The sequence below is a fragment of the Lissotriton helveticus genome, chromosome 8, assembly GCF_964261635.1.
Source record: "Lissotriton helveticus chromosome 8, aLisHel1.1, whole genome shotgun sequence".
Classification (NCBI taxonomy): Eukaryota; Metazoa; Chordata; class Amphibia; order Caudata; family Salamandridae; genus Lissotriton; species Lissotriton helveticus.
In genome coordinates, this window is record NC_136069.1 from 15915844 (window position 1) to 15933878 (window position 18035).

Here is an 18035-nt window from a genome sequence, read left to right on the forward strand (position 1 = left end):
TGTTTATTCAGCTATAACCAGACTCCATAAAATTGCCCATCTGTTACACCAAGATCCAGGCACCTGGACATGGTCCGGTTGGTTCTGGAATATAATTTCCGCCTGGGGATGGAAAGTCTTGTCCTTTCTAGGTATTGCAGTAGCGATCATATTCAGCTGCTGCCTCTGTATACAATGTGGCCCTGCGATTTGCGGCATTTGTGCTACCTCTTGTATTCCTAGTCCCAAGCCCCGTTCTAGATCCCGTTCTAAGAAAATTCGAGACGAGCAAATGATACTGTATGAAATGATAGATGGTATCATGAATATTGATGTTTCCTGATGGAAACGTAGTGACAAGGAGGGAATGTGGAAAAGTAAATTTTGCCATGTTCTGTGTCCCTACGCGTCCTCCATCATATGTTATGTGTGCATGATTAATATGCATATGCATTCCCTCTGTTCGATTAAAGACGCAATTACAGTTGTGTCCATCTCTAGTATGCCTGTTTCCAGTTCTCGTGAATGCTACGAATATCAGGCCTATGTAAAGTCACGTTGCCACGTTTCTCAGTGTGCACGTTATTTCATTGTAAAATTCCCGTTTCTAGGCCTCAAAAGGGCCCGGATACCAGAGTCAGCTTCTGTCTCCTGAGCCCTCGCTGAGGAGCGATACAGCCCCCACCTGTGTTCCTGACCCTTCACTTACTTCCCGCCTCGCAGTGCCTGGCCCAGCCTGGCTCTGCCTCTGAGTCTGCCAAGAGTATGTTATGATTCTAGTTATCAGTCCAGCCCTCCTTCTCTGCATTCCTAAGCTACTGAATCGCATCAATAGTTTCCGTCATCGTCTAGCCTTTACATCTCCATGTAAGAGAAATACTGCATTTAATGGTCATTTAATATTCTTCATCACGCACTACATATAGAATAATGCATGCTCCAGTCTTAGAGTCTGTTAGCCTTTACCCCGATAATTTTTGGATTCTATCAACGTGTTCTCTAAACATCAGATACTAGATACTGTTTAGGTACATGTCGCCCTGACTCTCCAGACTTCAGTCTCTGCTCCTAGCACAGAGTTCGTAGCCCCCAGCTTCTCCTAGTAACACGTCATTGTCAGTTTGCGCGCACCATTAGGTTAGAGGTCCCGGCTCCCTAGGTAGCCCCCTCCATGTTTCCGCCCCATTTATGACATATTCTGTTACGTTTACATCACATGTCTATGTATACGCCTCCTGTTACACCTACTTTCACCCTTATCTTTCGCGACTGCTATTGACCACACCCACTGCTCCGCCTATCGTATGTATTGTAATGCAACTGTTTTTAGTATATATGTTCGTGTATTGTTATTAAATGTTAGCGCGCTCATCCCAGATCCAGCCCCGGCAGCTGCCGGGCCCTGTCCTCCTATTCCTGTGCAGGTTGTCCTGTTCCTGTCCTTTATGCTGTATTAAACCTGCAAACTCCTACTACCTCGAATCTTGACTCTTATTTATTGAGCTATCTGTTATTGCTATGCCTAGTAAAACCTAGATCCGGTATTATTTATTTATATACCACAACATTCATAAAGTAATTATACCAAATGTGAAAAAACATGTTTTTGAATCTTACACCGTCATGCACCAAGCAAACAAAGGTGGGACAAAAAAAAGGAAAAATAAACTGAGTGCTCTTCGCGACATTCCTATTCTCAAAATGCAATTGGACTAATATTGAAGTGTACTGGAGACAGGCTGCATGCACACAGAGCTGTAAGAGCAGATAAATGTCCACTCTCTAAAAGTGGCATATCTCAAATAGTAATGTACAACCCATCCTTACCAATAAAAAGGATTTATCATTGCCATTCCAAAGTTATAAAACATTCCTCCACTACTCCTTCCTAACCAAGAATAACACCTTAAAAGAGTGTATTAAGGAATTCCCAATGTCAATCTATGAGAAGAATACGCCTCACATTAGTGAAAAATGAATGTAGATGTTTTTCACTACAAGGACACGCAAAACATAAAAGTACATGTCCTACCTCTTAGCAGTATAGCACCCTCCTCCATGGGCTACATAGGGCCTACCTTGGGGGTGATGTATGAGTAAAAAAAAGTACGTTTAAGGCTTGGCAAGGGGATTTTAATACCAAGTCAACCTGGCAGTAAAACTACACACACAGGCTCTACAGTGGCAGGCCTGAGACATGTTTAAAGGGCTACTTGTGTGGGTGACACAATCAGTACTGCAGACCCACTAGTAGCATTTAATTTACAGGCCCTGGGTATATGGTGTACCACTGTACAAGGTATTTACAAGTAAATATAAAAGGCCAATCATGTATACACCAATGTTCACATTTGTAAGGGAGAAGCACATACACTTTAGCACTGGTGAGCAGAGGTAAACTCCTCAGAGTCCTAAGGCCAACAAAACTAATCACAAAAAGAGGAGGTAAGCAGGAAAAAAAGTTTGGGGGAAGTCCATCCTTAGGCTGACAGGTCTAACAGTATGGTGTAGGATTCTGTGTGTCTGTTTGAGTATTGAAGTCAGTTGGATCCTTTTTGGAAGTCCCAGGTTTAGCAGGGCACTAGAAGGAGAGCGAGAATAGTTCCTCAAACACTGTAAGTTTATCACCTGCATTTTGGAGTGTGGAGAAACCCTCAATGCTACGCAAAGTATACAACGCAATACAAAAACATTTGTTGTCTAATATATGAGAAGCGCTATTGCTAATGGATGACATAAGTGTAGAGTGCACTCAAACCACATTATCTTGCATAGGAATATAAGACACCCTATAAGACAAACTTGCAATAAGAATTATCCTTGTGTGGGATGTCACAAAAATGAGATTTACAGTGTTTGTGTGGAAGAGAGATGCTTACCAATGTAAAACAGCCTGCTGTGAGAGACACAAATGAGATTCTCACAGAAGAAAGATATAGGTAGATATGCATAATGAATTGTGTGGCAAAGCTCAGATATGAGTTGTTAGTGATGAACACCAGAAACAATGTTTGTGTGTGAAGCTTACACATGAATACAGTGGGTGGAAGGTCACAAATGAGAAGTGAGTGGAATACAGTAAAGCACAAAAACTTTGTTATATGAGAGGCTCACAAAAACTATAAAAATGACCAAAATAGCAAATATGCCTCATGCTAGGATTTTTCTAGCCAACATATTTAGCAGTTAATTGATAGAATAATGGAAGGCCTTGCTCAAGACTATGATGATTTATTTACAAGAGACATTTGGAGAGTTGGGTATTAACAGTGAAGTCGTCTTTGGGGAACAGTTATTGCTACCAAGAAAAAAGGTCAGATGGGCAGGGTAACTTGGATATGGATGGGGATGCTCCTGAAGAAGAGCCAAACTCTGCTTCTAAGCATATCCAGGAGAAGTCTGGAGGCCCCTTACTGGAGAACTCTAGTCCCCCAGGGAATAGTTCTAGTGACACAGAGGGAGGCCCTAGAGGTATGACCCCCGTTATTCCTCCTGGGAGGGTACAAAAGGTTCAGGGGAAGTCCCGGTCCTCCTCAGTTAATTCAGCCTCCTCTGCCACTTCAATAGGGACTTCCACCTCTGGCAGGAAGTGGGAAATATAATTAGAAAGGAAATACCACCTGCTCAAACGTTAGCGATCCCAGCTCAGAATCAAGAAGGAGTTAGCCCTAGATAAGGACACCTTAGAAGTGCAGAGGGCTAGGAAGAATTTAGTATTATAATTCCATGGTGGCAGGACTAGTGAACCTAGAGTTAGGGAAGATCCCTTTGTCACTTGGAACTGGAGCAGGATAGTCCCTCCTTACCAGGAGGGTGATGACATCCATAAGTGGGTTACTGCTTTAGAGAGGGCCTGTAACGTTCAGAAGATTCCCCAGGGGTAGTGGGCAGCTATCCTTTGGCTCTCCTTTGCTAACAAAGGTAGAGACAAACTCTTGACTGTAAATGGAGAAAATGCAGCTTTTAAAGACAAGTGCAGTGCCCCCCACACTATACTGGAAAAGAAAGGTGAGGTCACCTACTTAGTTGACCTGGGTACTCCAAGAAGTCTCGATAGGGTGCATCATGTGAATCACCTGAAAACGTTTATTGATCGGGCTGACATGAGGATGCTCATGACCTCTGATGAGGGACAGGAGGAAGAGAGTGACCCTCTTCCTGATCTTCTCTCTCAGGACCCTGTTGATGGATCAGTTGAAGGAGTAGTCTTGGCAGACAGACTCACTGATCAACAGCAAGCTGATGTCAGACATGTTCTCAATCAGTTTCCTGGTCCCTTTCTCTGACACCCAGTCAAACCACCTGGTGTAGCCATGAAGAGGACACAGGTGACAGTCTTCCTCTGAAGAGCAACATTGACAGATAGCCTGACCATGTCAGAGATTGTATCAGAAAATAATCCCAAAAGATGCTGGAGTTGGAGGGGGTCATTGAGCCTTCATATAGCCCTTAGGCTAGCCCTGTAGCCATTGTACCAAAAGCTCATATCCAGGATGGTAAGAGAGAGATTAGGTTTTGTGTTGACTATAGAGGTCGCAATGCAGTCACTAGGACTGATGCCTATCCATGAACTGATTGATACTTATGTACTCTGCCAAATGTGTCAGAACATTTGACCTCACTGCTGGTTATTGGCAAATCAGACTTTATGAGGATGCCAAATCAAAAACAGCATTTTCAAACCCCAGTGGGCATTATCAATTTATTGTGATGCCGTTTGGTTTGAAAAATGCACCTGACACATTTCAGAGGCTGGCGAATAAAGTCTTAACAGGTCTGGAAATCTATAGTGCAGCATATCTAGATGATATATCTGTTTTTAGCTCCACCTGGGAGGATCACCTGGTCTACCTCAGAAATGTACTAGAGGCCCTGCAGAAGGCAGGCTTCACTATGAAGATCACAAAGTGCCGGATAGGGCAGAGTAAAGGTGTGTACTCAGGCCACCTTGTAGTTGCAGGCCAACTTCCAACATTGGAGAGCAAAATTTAGACCATCATGGACTGGGTAGCTCCCACTACTCAGACTCAGGTCAGAGTTTTCTTGGACCTGAGTGAGTACGACAGAAGGTTTGTTAAGGCCTATGGAACCATAGCGACATCCCTTAATGATCTCACCTCCAAAAAATGCCTAAGAAAGTTCAGTGGACAGTTAGCTGTCAGAAGACGTTTGATGACTTGAAACAAGCCATGTGCTCTGCTCCAAATCTGCAATGCCTGGTGCAGAAGTATGATCCCATGTACTGGGGGGCTCCTTAGGGGACCCCCATGTACTCCCGGTAACAGTTTCTTAGGGTCTGCCAGCAAGCAATTGCTGCTGCCAATCACAGACATGATTCTGCCCTCCTGCCGCTGAGCTGAGCTTAAGCAGGGGAAGGTAGAACAATAGCTTTACTCTCACAGGAATTGTGACCCCCTCCCAGACAGGATTTAGTGCATTGGATGGGTTGGGATCGCCTTCCAGGCATCCAGACTGTTATGAAGGGCATACTTGAGTCCCTCTTTGCATACTCAAGTTTGAGCCAGTTCAGGAACCCTTGTTTCCTGCTCTGGCGAGAAACTGGAGAAAGGCCAAAGGACAGGATCATCCCCTCTGTCCAGACCCTCCTGTAGGAGGGACCGTGGTGAAGTTCTAATGCTTTCTATAGGGTACCGAAGTTCTCCACTGTGGGTGGTTCCTCATACTCATCGTAGAACAAGAATCACCTCTGAAACCAAGACGACACTCTTCGACCGTCTGGACACTTGAACTTCGTTGGGCTTTGACTGGAACCGAGACTGCATCAAGTAAGAGTCCTGCTGCTCCTGGTCTTGCTGTCAAGTCTTCTGAGTCGTCTGTGTCTGTGCTTCATCCAGGTTCTCCAGAAGGCCTTTAGGCATCAAGGACATCCCTTGCATCTGCAGGCCCCGTAACAAAGCTGACTGGTCTGCTGCTCCGGTCGTTCTGCGGGCTTCCCAAGGCCCAGCAACACAGGTGGTGATTCTGCAGCTCCCTCGAGGCCTGACCTGCCTTCTCTGCGAATTTGAAGACACTATCCCTCGTTGGAGCCGCTGGGACTGAACCCCTGTTTACCCCGTCTCCTAAACCTCCAGGCATAGGTGGGCATTGTGCTTCCACTCCTCCTGGTCACTTCCAAGTGGCATAGACTCTGTCCCCTCTGCTTGCAGGTTCTCCTCTTGAAGAGTCTACTCTTGGATTCCACCGAACTCCTTCACAGGCTTCTCCAGAGTAATTTTCAAAGTCTTCTATTGTCGTCTACAGCAGGTTGCGACGTTACTTCACTCTATGCAACTGGCTTTCCTAGTGCAAGTAACCTGATTCCAGGTGGGGTGGGTCTGCGACCTCCCAACTTCCAAAGGGTTTCTTCTGAGTCCTCTGGGATGGGTTCTTCTTCTTGAAAACTGCAACTGTGACTTCTCCATTGACTTCCATTGGGCATGTGGCTGTGTTTCCACTGTGCACACAGCCTCCGGGGGGGGGTCCTGGGTACTTACCTTTGGTGGTTCCCTGTGTCCCCAGCTCCTCTGAGTCTTCTGGTCCAAGTCCCATTCTCCTTTGCAGTTTATATTCCACTTTCTTAGTATATGGGTTGGTCTTCCCATGGAGACCAGTGTATATTTGTGCTACTGACTTCATTATTTTGAAGTATTCTTGTGTGTATTATTGATATCTCTGGGTAGGAGATATGCCAATTTGTTAGTGATAGTGTTGCATAATAAATAGACCTATTTTTATAAACACTGTGTGGTTCTTTTTCATCTAATCTTTACACTACTTTAAGATAAACCTGAAGGTTGCTCTACACAGCTACCATTTTGAGAGCTCTCTGTGGTTATCAAAGACCACCAAAATCACCGTAAGGGTAGCCTAGATTAGTGCAAGGTGCATCACTCCTGAGCATACACTATATACTAAACCAGCCTCCAACAACCACCGACACCAATTCTCCATTGTACTTTTGCCACCAGGATACAAGTCCTAAAAAAAGAAGTGGGGCACTAACCAAGTTAGGCAGTATGTAAGTGACATCACAGCATGTGACATCACAACCCACAACCTCACAGGAGTGCTATCACAAAAAATGACATCATATTTTAAGACCTCATATATGTTAAGCAGGTCTGTCATGAGTACATTTGAGCATATTACAATATTTAACAAATTAGATCTTGCGTCGGAGTTGTACCAAAAAAGTGTTGCAACCCCTGCGCAAAATCTAGGCCTCAGATTAAACAGTTATTTATTAAAACTCTGACAGAAAGAAATTGGCAACAAGGAGAAACGTGGCAGGGTATCTGTTCTGCTTAATTGCTTGCAAAGTCTGCATTCTAAAATATCTTATGGCGTTAAGGTGCCTGCTGTATAGATCTTTAGGTACCCAGTAAATCTGAGGGAATAATAATGGTTTATTAATAATTATTGCTTTTAACACAGAGATCCTTTCGTTACTTACAGTTCATAAATTGTAATCCTTCTATTATAGCACAGTGAACTATGAAGGAAAGGACATGTGACTCCTCAAATTGTAACCCTGTCTTGCGTAACACATACAGTAAATTGATTTTAAAACATGCTTTATTGCCAATGTGCATTTGTGATGTAAGGCGCTCTGACACCCTGGATTGGGTTGAGTGGTGCTATAAAAGAAATCAGACAAGATAGTGGTATCCAAATTCTTATTTACGTAAATATTAGGCCAGACCAAAACATCTGACACCCAACAGAAGTGGGATCAGACGGTGTCTGATACTAATTGTTTTTCATGTTCCCTGGCGAGGTTTAACTGCTCAAAATATATATTTCACCAAACATTAGCCTTTGAGCGGCTAAATTGCGCAGTGTAAACCATTCAAAATAACTAAGTAGGGTCGGGGCTGAGGAGGTGCAGCATGCAGACAGCAATTAACAAACTGTCTCTCCTCCTTTGTCCTAAAAGTGCAGAGTGCAGGCAGACATTGCGAGGTGAGAAAATTCCTGGAGCTGTGCAGCACAACAAAGGAGAAGGGCCATCGGCACGTGAAAAGCTTTAACAAAAGAATTTCCCCTCTCCTATCTGTCAGTCACAGGGCCATTAGCACCTCAAAGCACTTATTGGCACCTAGTGCTTTGAGGTGCCAATGGCCCAGCGACTGACAGAAGGGAGAGGGGAAATTCGTTTGTCCACTTGTCACCCCCCACCCTTGTCCCCCGTGTCCCCCCCACTACAAAATCTGGGGGGGATATGTCCCCCGCGTCCCCCACACTTCCTACGCCCCTGGTCATGGCTGCAGTGTCCTGCCCCAGCAGCAGTCAGAGAGGGCCGGGGCCTTGCTTGCACCACGGCGTCCTTGACCCGGCCTTTCAGGGAACAGACCCCCGACTGTCAGACGGTGAACAGGGTCAAGGGTCGTCCCAGCCCCTGCCCCAGCCCTTCCAGCCCGGCCTCCGGGGCTGAAGGAGCTGCTCACGGCCGGACTGGCCTAAGGGCCGCCTGACAGGTCCGCGGGGGCCGGTTCGTGCCTGCTGGGCCGGTTTTAATGCTGATTCCCCGCTCTTACCCCACACATTGCCGGCAGCAACCACACACCCACGCCCCCCCCCCCCCCAAACCTTGCAAAACCCTCACAGCCTCTTCACGAGCGCGGGGCACACGACGGACACTTATTTATCTCCTGATTCACCAAAGGGGGTCTTTTATCTCGATGCCAGGCCTGCTTCCTGGGGGTGTTTGATGGGCCCGTGGCCCCCGGTGTGAGGTGCGGGTCGTTGTCAGTGCGGGGGCGGTGAGGGGGCGCTCTGTTGTGTGCACTGAGGTAGGTGTGTGTGTGTCGGTGAGGCCTGCGCGAGCCGCGTGTGCGTGTGTCACATGTGTGTGGTCATCTGCTTTCACTATCAGTGAGCACGTGTGTGCGTGTGTCACAGGTATGTGGTCATCTGCTTTCACTATTAGTGAGCACGTGTGTGCGTGTGTCACATGTATGTGGTAATCTGCTTTCACTATTAGTGAGCACGTGTGTGCGTGTATCACAGGTATGTGGTCATCTGCTTTCACTATTAGTGAGCACGTGTGTGCGTGTGTCACATGTATGTGGTAATCTGCTTTCACTATTAGTGAGCACGTGTGTGCGGGGGCGTTTGAGGCGTCGCTGTCTCACTGGGGGGTGCAGGTTTAAACGAGTGACGTGTGGAGCAGAGGAGTGTGGCCATGCGGTGTGTGTGAATGACGTGCGTCAGTGATGGTGTGTGTGTCGTGACCAGTGTGCCTGACGTCAGGCAGGTGTGTGTCTGGAGTGATTGTGAGGTGCGTGTGCATCGCTGCGGCACCAGGTGGCGTGCTCTTGTGCGTGCCAGTGTATTTGAGGTGTGTGTGTGTGGTGCGTCCATAGTAGAAGGTGGTTTGCACATAAGGTGTGTGTGCTGTACGTGAGGTGTGTGCACGTGAGGTGTGTTTATAGAAGAGGTTCGTGTGCACGTGAGGTGTGTGTAGGGTACGTGAGGTGTGTGCACGTGTCTTGTGTCTACAGTAGAGGTTCGTGTGCACGTCAGGTGTGTGCACATTTCAGGCTCGTGCGCACGAGAGGTGTCTCCCTCTGAGGTGCGTGTGCACGTGAGGTGTGTGCACATTTCAGGTTAGAGTGCACGTGCGGTGTCTCCCGCTGAGTTGCATGTGCACGTGAGGTGAGTGCACATTTCAGGTTCGTGTGCACGTGAGATGTGTGTACATTTCAGATACGTGTGCACGTGAGGTGTGTGTACATCTCAGGTTCGTGAGCACGTGAGGTGTGTGCACATTTCAGGTTCGTGTGCACGTGTGCACGTGAGGTGTGTGTACATTTCAGGTTCGTGTGCACGTGTGGTGTGTGTACATTTCAGGTTCGTGAGCACGTGAGGTGTGTCCCGCTGAGGTGCGTGTGCACGTGCGGTGCCTCCCGCTGAGGTGCGTGCGCACGTGAGGTGTGTGCACATTTCAGGTTCGTGCGCACGTGCGGTGCCTCCCGCTGAGGTGCGTGTGCACGTGCGGTGCCTCCCGCTGAGGTGCGTGTGCACGTGCGGTGTCTCCGCTGAGGTGCGTGTGCACGTGAGGTGTCTCCAGGTGAGGTGCGTGTGCACGTGCGGTGTCTCCCGCTGAGGTGCGTGTGCACGTGAGGTGTGTGTACATTGCAGGCTCTTGTGCACGTGAGGTGTCTCCCGCTGAGGTGCGTGTGCACGTGAGGTGTGTGTACATTGCAGGCTCTTGTGCACGTGAGGTGTCTCCCGCTGAGGTGCGTGTGCACGTGCGGTGTCTCCCACTGAGGTGCGTGCGCACGTGCAGTGTCTCCCGCTGAGGTGCGTGTGCACGTGCGGTGTCTCCCGCTGAGGTGCGTGTGCACGTGGGATGTGTGCACGTTTAAATGCTCGTGTGCACGTGCGGTGTCTCCCCTGAGGTGCGTGCGCCGCTCCCCGCACGCACCCGGCAGCAGGTGCCTCCGCGGGTGGGTGTGGACTCGGGGCGTGGAGAGGGCGGAGGAGGAAGAGGCTTCCAGGAAGTGGCTCTGGGTTTATTCACCGCCCGGATCAGAGAGGAGAGGCGGGGGCAGGAGGGAGACATACAGGGGCAGGAGGAGAGACAGACAGACAGACAGGGGCAGGCGAGAGACAGGGCAGAAGAGACCGAGAGACAGACGAGGAGACACCCCGAGGAGGCCTCGCTCATCACACGCACAGGTGAGTGCAGCCGGCGCCGCAACCCGCCGGGGTACCCGAGTGGGGTCTGTGTCAGGAGGGCGAGTCCATGATGAGTGAGACCCTGGGGTGAGAGGGCTGGCAGCGTGGTGAGTGAGTCCACCAGGGGTCACGAGGGGTCAGGGTATCTCATGGTGTGAGTCCACGAGGGGTCACCAGGGGTCAGGGTATCTCATGTGAGTCCACGAGGGGTCGGGGTATCTGATGGTGTGAGTCCAGGAGGGGTCGGGGTATCTCATGGAGTGAGTCCAGGAGGGGTCGGGGTATCTCATGGAGTGAGTCCAGGAGGGGTCAGGGTATCTCATGGTGTGAGTCCAGAGGGGTCTGGGTATCTCCTGGTGTGAGTCCAGGAGGGGTCGGGGTATCTCATGGTGTGAGTCCAGGAGGGGTCGGGGTATCTCATGGAGTGAGTCCAGGAGGGGTCGGGGTATCTCATGGTGTGAGTCCAGGAGGGGTCGCGGTATCTCATGGTGTGAGTCCAGGAGGGGTCGGGGTATCTCATGGTGTGAGTCCAGGAGGGGTCGGGGTATCTCATGGTGTGAGTCCAGGAGGGGTCGGGGTATCTCATGGTGTGAGTCCAGGAGGGGTCAGGGTATCTCATGGTGTGAGTCCAGGAGGGGTCGGGGTATCTGATGGTGTGAGTCCAGGAGGGGTCGGGGTATCTCATGGTGTGAGTCCAGGAGGGGTCGGGGTATCTGATGGTGTGAGTCCAGGAGGGGTCGGGGTATCTCATGGTGTGAGTCCAGGAGGGGTCAGGGTATCTCATGGTGTGAGTCCAGGGGGGGTCGGGGTATCTCATGGTGTGACTCAAGGAGGGGTCAGGATATCTCATGGTGTGAGTCCAGGAGGGGTCGGGGTATCTCATGGTGTGAGTCCACGAGGGGTCACGAGGGTTGGGGTATCTCATGTGAGTCCAGGAGGGGTCGGGGTATCTCATGGTGTGATCCAGGAGGGGTCGGGGTATCTCATGGTGTGAGTCCAGGAGGGGTCGGGGTATCTCATGGTGTGAGTCCAGGAGGGGTCGGGGTATCTCATGGTGTGAGTCCAGGGGGGGTCGGGGTATCTCATGGTGTGAGTCCAGGAGGGGTCGGGGTATCTCATGGTGTGAGTCCAGGAGGGGTCGGGGTATCTCATGGTGTGAGTCCAGGGGGGGTCGGGGTATCTCATGGTGTGAGTCCAGGAGGGGTCAGGGTATCTCATGGTGTGAGTCCAGGAGGGGTCAGGGTATCTCATGGTGTGAGTCCAGGAGGGGTCAGGGTATCTCATGGTGTGAGTCCAGGGGGGGTCGGGGTATCTCATGGTGTGACTCAAGGAGGGGTCAGGGTATCTCATGGTGTGAGTCCAGGAGGGGTCGGGGTATCTCATGGTGTGAGTCCACGAGGGGTCACGAGGGTTGGGGTATCTCATGTGAGTCCAGGAGGGGTCGGGGTATCTCATGGTGTGAGTCCAGGAGGGGTCGGGGTATCTCATGGTGTGAGTCCAGGAGGGGTCGGGGTATCTCATGGTGTGAGTCCAGGGGGGGTCGGGGTATCTCATGGTGTGAGTCCAGGAGGGGTCGGGGTATCTCATGGTGTGAGTCCAGGAGGGGTCGCGGTATCTCATGGTGTGAGTCCAGGAGGGGTCGGGGTATCTCATGGTGTGAGTCCAGGAGGGGTCGGGGTATCTCATGGTGTGAGTCCAGGAGGGGTCGGGGTATCTCATGGTGTGAGTCCAGGAGGGGTCGGGGTATCTGATGGTGTGAGTCCAGGAGGGGTCGGGGTATCTCATGGTGTGAGTCCAGGAGGGGTCAGGGTATCTCATGGTGTGAGTCCAGGGGGGGTCGGGGTATCTCATGGTGTGACTCAAGGAGGGGTCAGGGTATCTCATGGTGTGAGTCCAGGAGGGGTCGGGGTATCTCATGTGAGTCCACGAGGGGTCGGGGTATCTCATGGTGAGAGTCCACGAGGGGTCACGAGGGTTGGGGTATCTCATGTGAGTCCAGGAGGGGTCGGGGTATCTCATGGTGTGAGTCCAGGAGGGGTCGGGGTATCTCATGGGGTGAGTCCACGAGGGGTCAGGGTATCTCATGGGGTGAGTCCAGGAGGGGTCGGGGTATCTCATGGTGTGAGTCCAGGAGGGGTCGGGGTATCTCATGGTGTGAGTCCAGGAGGGGTCGGGGTATCTCATGGTGTGAGTCCAGGAGGTGTCGGGGTATCTCATGGTGTGAGTCCAGGAGGGGTCGGGGTATCTCATGTGAGTCCAGGAGGGGTCAGTGTATCTCATGGTGTGAGTCCAGGGGGGGTCGTGGTATCTCATGGTGTGAGTCCAGGAGGGGTGGGGGTATCTCATGGTGTGAGTCCAGGAGGGGTCTGGGTATCTCATGGTGTGTGAGTCCAGGAGGGGTGGGGGTATCTCATGGTGTGAGTCCAGGGGGGGTCAGGGTATCTCATGGTGTGAGTCCAGGAGGGGTCGGGGTATCTCATGGTGTGACTCAAGGAGGGGTCATGGTATCTCATGGTGTGAGTCCAGGGGGGGTCAGGGTATCTCATGGTGTGAGTCCAGATGGGGTCAGTGTATCTCATGGTGTGAGTCCAGGAGGGGTCGGGGTATCTCATGGTGTGAGTCCAGGAGGGGTCGGGGTATCTCATGGTGTGAGTCCAGGAGGGGTCAGGGTATCTCATGGTGTGAGTCCAGGAGGGGTCGGGGTATCTCATGGTGTGAGTCCAGGAGGGGTCAGGGTATCTCATGGTGTGAGTCCAGGAGGGGTCGGGGTATCTCATGGTGTGAGTCCAGGAGGGGTCGGGGTATCTCATGGTGTGTGAGTCCAGGAGGGGTCAGGGTATCTCATGGTGTGAGTCCAGGGGGGGTCAGGGTATCACATGGGGTGACTCAAGGAGGGGTCAGTGTATCTCATGGGGTGAGTCCAGGGGGGGTCGGGGTATCTCATGGTGTGAGTCCAGGAGGGGTCGGGGTATCTCATGGTGTGAGTCCAGGAGGGGTCAGGGTATCTCATGGTGTGAGTCCAGGAGGGGTCGGGGTATCTCATGGTGTGAGTCCAGGAGGGGTCGGGGTATCTCATGGTGTGAGTCCAGGAGGGGTCAGGGTATCTCATGGTGTGTGAGTCCAGGAGGGGTCAGGGTATCTCATGGTGTGAGTCCAGGGGGGGTCAGGGTATCACATGGGGTGACTCAAGGAGGGGTCAGTGTATCTCATGGGGTGAGTCCAGGAGGGGTCGGGGTATCTCATGGTGTGAGTCCAAGGGGGGTCTGGGTATCTCATGGTGTGTGAGTCCAGGAGGGGTCGGGGTATCCCATGGTGTGAGTCCAGGAGGGGTCGGGGTATCTCATGTGAGTCCAGGAGGGGTCGGGGTATCCCATGGTGTGAGTCCAGCAGGGGTCGGGGTATCCCATGGTGTGAGTCCAGGAGGGGTCGTTGTATCTCATGGTGTGAGTCCAGGAGGGGTCGTTGTATCTCATGGTGTGAGTCCAGGAGGGGGTCGGGGTATCTCATGGTGTGAGTCCAGGAGGGGTCAGGGTATCTCGTGGTGTGAGTCCAGGAGGGGTCAGGGTATCACATGGTGTGAGTCCAGGAGGGGTCGGGGTATCTCATGGGGTGAGTCCAGGAGGGGTCGGGGTATCTCATGGTGTGAGTCTAGGAGGGGTCGGGGTATCTCATGGTGTGAGTCCAGGGGGGGTCTGGGTATCTCATGGTGTGAGTCCAGGAGGGGTCATGGTGTCTCATGGTGTGAGTCCAGGAGGGGTCGGGGTATCTCATGGTGTGACTCAAGGAGGGGTCATGGTGTCTCATGGTGTGAGTCCAGGAGGGGTCAGTGTATCTCATGGTGTGAGTCCAGGAGGGGTCGGGGTATCTCATGGGGTGAGTCCAGGAGGGGTCGGGGTATCTCATGGGGTGAGTCCAGGAGGGGTCGGGGTATCTCATGGTGTGAGTCCAGGAGGGGTCCGGGTATCTCATGGTGTGACTCAAGGAGGGGTCATGGTGTCTCATGGTGTGAGTCCAGGAGGGGTCAGTGTATCTCATGGTGTGAGTCCAGGAGGGGTCAGGGTATCTCATGGTGTGAGTCCAGGAGGGGTCAGTGTATCTCATGGTGTGAGTCCAGGAGGGGTCAGGGTATCTCATGGTGTGAGTCCAGGAGGGGTCAGTGTATCTCATGGTGTGAGTCCAGGAGGGGTCAGGGTATCTCATGGTGTGAGTCCAGGAGGGGTCAGGGTATCTCATGGGGTGAGTCCAGGAGGGGTCGGGGTAACTCATGGTGTGAGTCCAGGGGGGGTCAGTGTATCTCATGGTGTGAGTCCAGAAGGGGTCGGGGTATCTCATGGTGTGAGTCCAGGAGGGGTTGGGGTATCTCATGGTGTGAGTCCAGGAGGGGTCAGTGTATCTCATGGTGTGAGTCCAGGAGGGGTCAGGGTATCTCATGGGGTGAGTCCAGGAGGGGTCGGGGTAACTCATGGTGTGAGTCCAGGGGGGGTCAGTGTATCTCATGGTGTGAGTCCAGAAGGGGTCGGGGTATCTCATGGTGTGAGTCCAGGAGGGGTTGGGGTATCTCATGGTGTGAGTCCAGGGGGGGTCGGGGTATCTCATGGTGTGAGTCCAGGAGGGGTCGGGGTATCTCATGGTGTGAGTCCAGGAGGGGTCGGGGTATCTCATGGTGTGAGTCCAGGAGGGGTCGCGGTATCTCATGGTGTGAGTCCAGGAGGGGTCAGTGTATCTCATGGTGTGTGAGTCCAGGAGGGGTCGGGGTATCTCATGTGAGTCCAGGAGGGGTCAGGGTATCTCGTGGTGTGAGTCCAGGAGGGGTCGGGGTATCTCATGGTGTGAGTCCAGGAGGGGTCGGGGTATCTCATGTGAGTCCAGGAGGGGTCAGGGTATCTCATGGTGTGAGTCCAGGAGGGGTCGGGGTATCTCATGGTGTGAGTCCAGGGGGGGGTCAGGGTATCTCATGGTGTGAGTCCAGGAGGGGTCAGGGCATCATATGATGTGAGTCCAGGAGGGGTCAGGGTATCTCATGGTGTGAGTCCAGGAGGGGTCAGGAGGGGTCAGGATATCTCATGGTGTGAGTCCAGGAGGGGTCAGGGTATCTCATGGTGTGAGTCCAGGAGGGGTCGGGGTATCTCATGTGAGTCCAGGGGGGGTCGGGGTATCTCATGGTGTGAGTCCAGGAGAGGTCAGGGTATCTCATGGTGTGAGTCCAGGAGGGGTCAGGATATCTCATGGTGTGAGTCCACGAGGGGTTGGGGTATCTCATGGTGTGAGTCCAGGAGGGGTCGGGGTACCTCATGGTGTGAGTCCAGGAGTGGTCGGGGTATCTCATGGTGTGAGTCCAGGAGGGGTCGGGGTACCTCATGGTCTGAGTCCAGGAGGGGTCGGGGTATCTCATGGTGTGAGTCCAGGAGGGGTCGGGGTACCTCATGGTCTGAGTCCAGGAGGGGTCGGGGTATCTCATGGGGTGAGTCCAGGAGGGGTCGGGGTATCTCATGGAGTGAGTCCAGGAGGGGTCGGGGTATCTCATGGGGTGACTCAAGGAGGGGTCATGGTGTCTCATGGTGTGAGTCCAGGAGGGGTCAGGGTATCTCATGGTGTGAGTCCAGGAGGGGTTGGGGTATCTCATGGTGTGAGTCCAGGAGGGGTCAGGGTATCTCATGGTGTGAGTCCAGGAGGGGTCAGGGTATCTCATGGTGTGAGTCCAGGAGGGGTCGGGATATCTCATGGTGTGAGTCCAGGAGGGGTCGGGGTATCTCATGTGAGTCCAGGAGGGGTCAGGGTATCTCATGGTGTGAGTCCAGGAGGGGTCAGGGTATCTCATGGTGTGAGTCCAGGAGGGGTCGGGGTATCTCATGTGAGTCCAGGAGGGGTCAGGGTATCTCATGGTGTGAGTCCAGGAGGGGTCAGGGTATCTCATGGTGTGAGTACAGGAGGGGTCGGGGTATCTCATGGTGTGAGTCCAGGGGGGGGTCGGGTATCTCATGGTGTGAGTCCAGGAGGGGTCGGGGTATCTCATGGGGTGAGTCCAGGAGGGGTCGGGGTATCTCATGGTGTGAGTCCAGGAGGGGTCGGGGTATCTCATGGTGTGAGTCCAGGAGGGGTCGGGGTATCTCATGGTGTGAGTACAGGAGGGGTCGGGGTATCTCATGGTGTGAGTCCATGAGGGGGTCGGGGTATCTCATGGTGTGAGTCCAGGAGGGGTCGGGGTATCTCATGGTGTGAGTCCAGGAGGGGTCTGGGTATCTCATGGTGTGTGAGTCCAGGAGGGGTCGGGGTATCTCATGGTGTGAGTCTAGGAGGGGTCGGGGTATCTCATGGTGTGAGTCCAGGAGGGGTCGGGGTATCTCATGGTGTGAGTCCAGGAGGGGTCACCAGGGGTCAGGGTATCTCATGGTGTGAGTCCAGGAGGGGTCGGGGTATCTCAGGGTGTGAGTCCAGGAGGGGGCGGGGTATCTCATGGTGTGAGTCCAGGAGGGGTCTGGGTATCTCATGGTGTGTGAGTCCAGGAGGGGTCAGGAGGGGTCAGGATATCTCATGGTGTGAGTCCAGGAGGGGTCGGGGTATCTCATGGTGTGAGTCCAGGAGGGGTCGGGGTATCTCATGGTGTGAGTCTAGGAGGGGTCGGGGTATCTCATGGTGTGACTCAAGGAGTGGTCGGGGTATCTCATGGTGTGACTCAAGGAGGGGTGGGGGTATCTCATGGTGTGAGTCCAGGAGGGGTCGGGGTATCTCAGGGTGTGAGTCCAGGAGGGGTCGGGGTATCTCATGGTGTGAGTCCAGGAGGGGTCGGGGTATCTCATGGTGTGAGTCCAGGGGGGGGTCAGGGTATCTCATGGTGTGAGTCCAGGGGGGGTCGGGGTATCATATGATGTGAGTCCAGGAGGGGTCGGGGTATCTCATGTGAGTCCAGGAGGGGTCGGGGTATCTCAGGGTGTGAGTCCAGGAGGGGTCGGGGTATCTCAGGGTGTGAGTCCAGGAGGGGTCGGGGTATCTCATGGTGTGAGTCCAGGAGGGGTCGGGGTATCTCATGGTGTGAGTCCAGGAGGGGTCAGGAGGGGTCAGGATATCTCATGGTGTGAGTCCAGGAGGGGTCAGGGTATCTCATGGTGTGAGTCCAGGAGGGGTCGGGGTATCTCATGTGAGTCCAGGAGGGGTCAGGGTATCATATGATGTGAGTCCAGGAGGGGTCGGGGTATCTCATGTGAGTCCAGGAGGGGTCGGGGTATCTCAGGGTGTGAGTCCAGGAGGGGGTCAGGGTATCTCATGGTGTGAGTCCAGGGGGGGTCGGGGTATCTCATGGTGTGAGTCCAGGAGGGGTCAGGGTATCATATGATGTGAGTCCAGGAGGGGTCGGGGTATCTCATGTGAGTCCAGGA

At 52.8% G+C, this 18035-nt stretch overlaps 1 protein-coding gene across 1 annotated transcript in view; it reads left to right on the forward strand.

Annotated features, from left to right (window-relative positions):
• The first annotated feature begins 10463 nt into the window (after positions 1 to 10463).
• Positions 10464 to 18035, forward strand: part of SLC37A1 (solute carrier family 37 member 1) — a 273159-nt gene continuing 265587 nt past the window's right edge. Inside the window, exon 1 of the mRNA XM_078656374.1 lies at positions 10464 to 10662. The gene's annotated coding sequence lies outside the window, so the exon portion shown is untranslated. The remainder of the gene's footprint in view (positions 10663 to 18035) is intronic.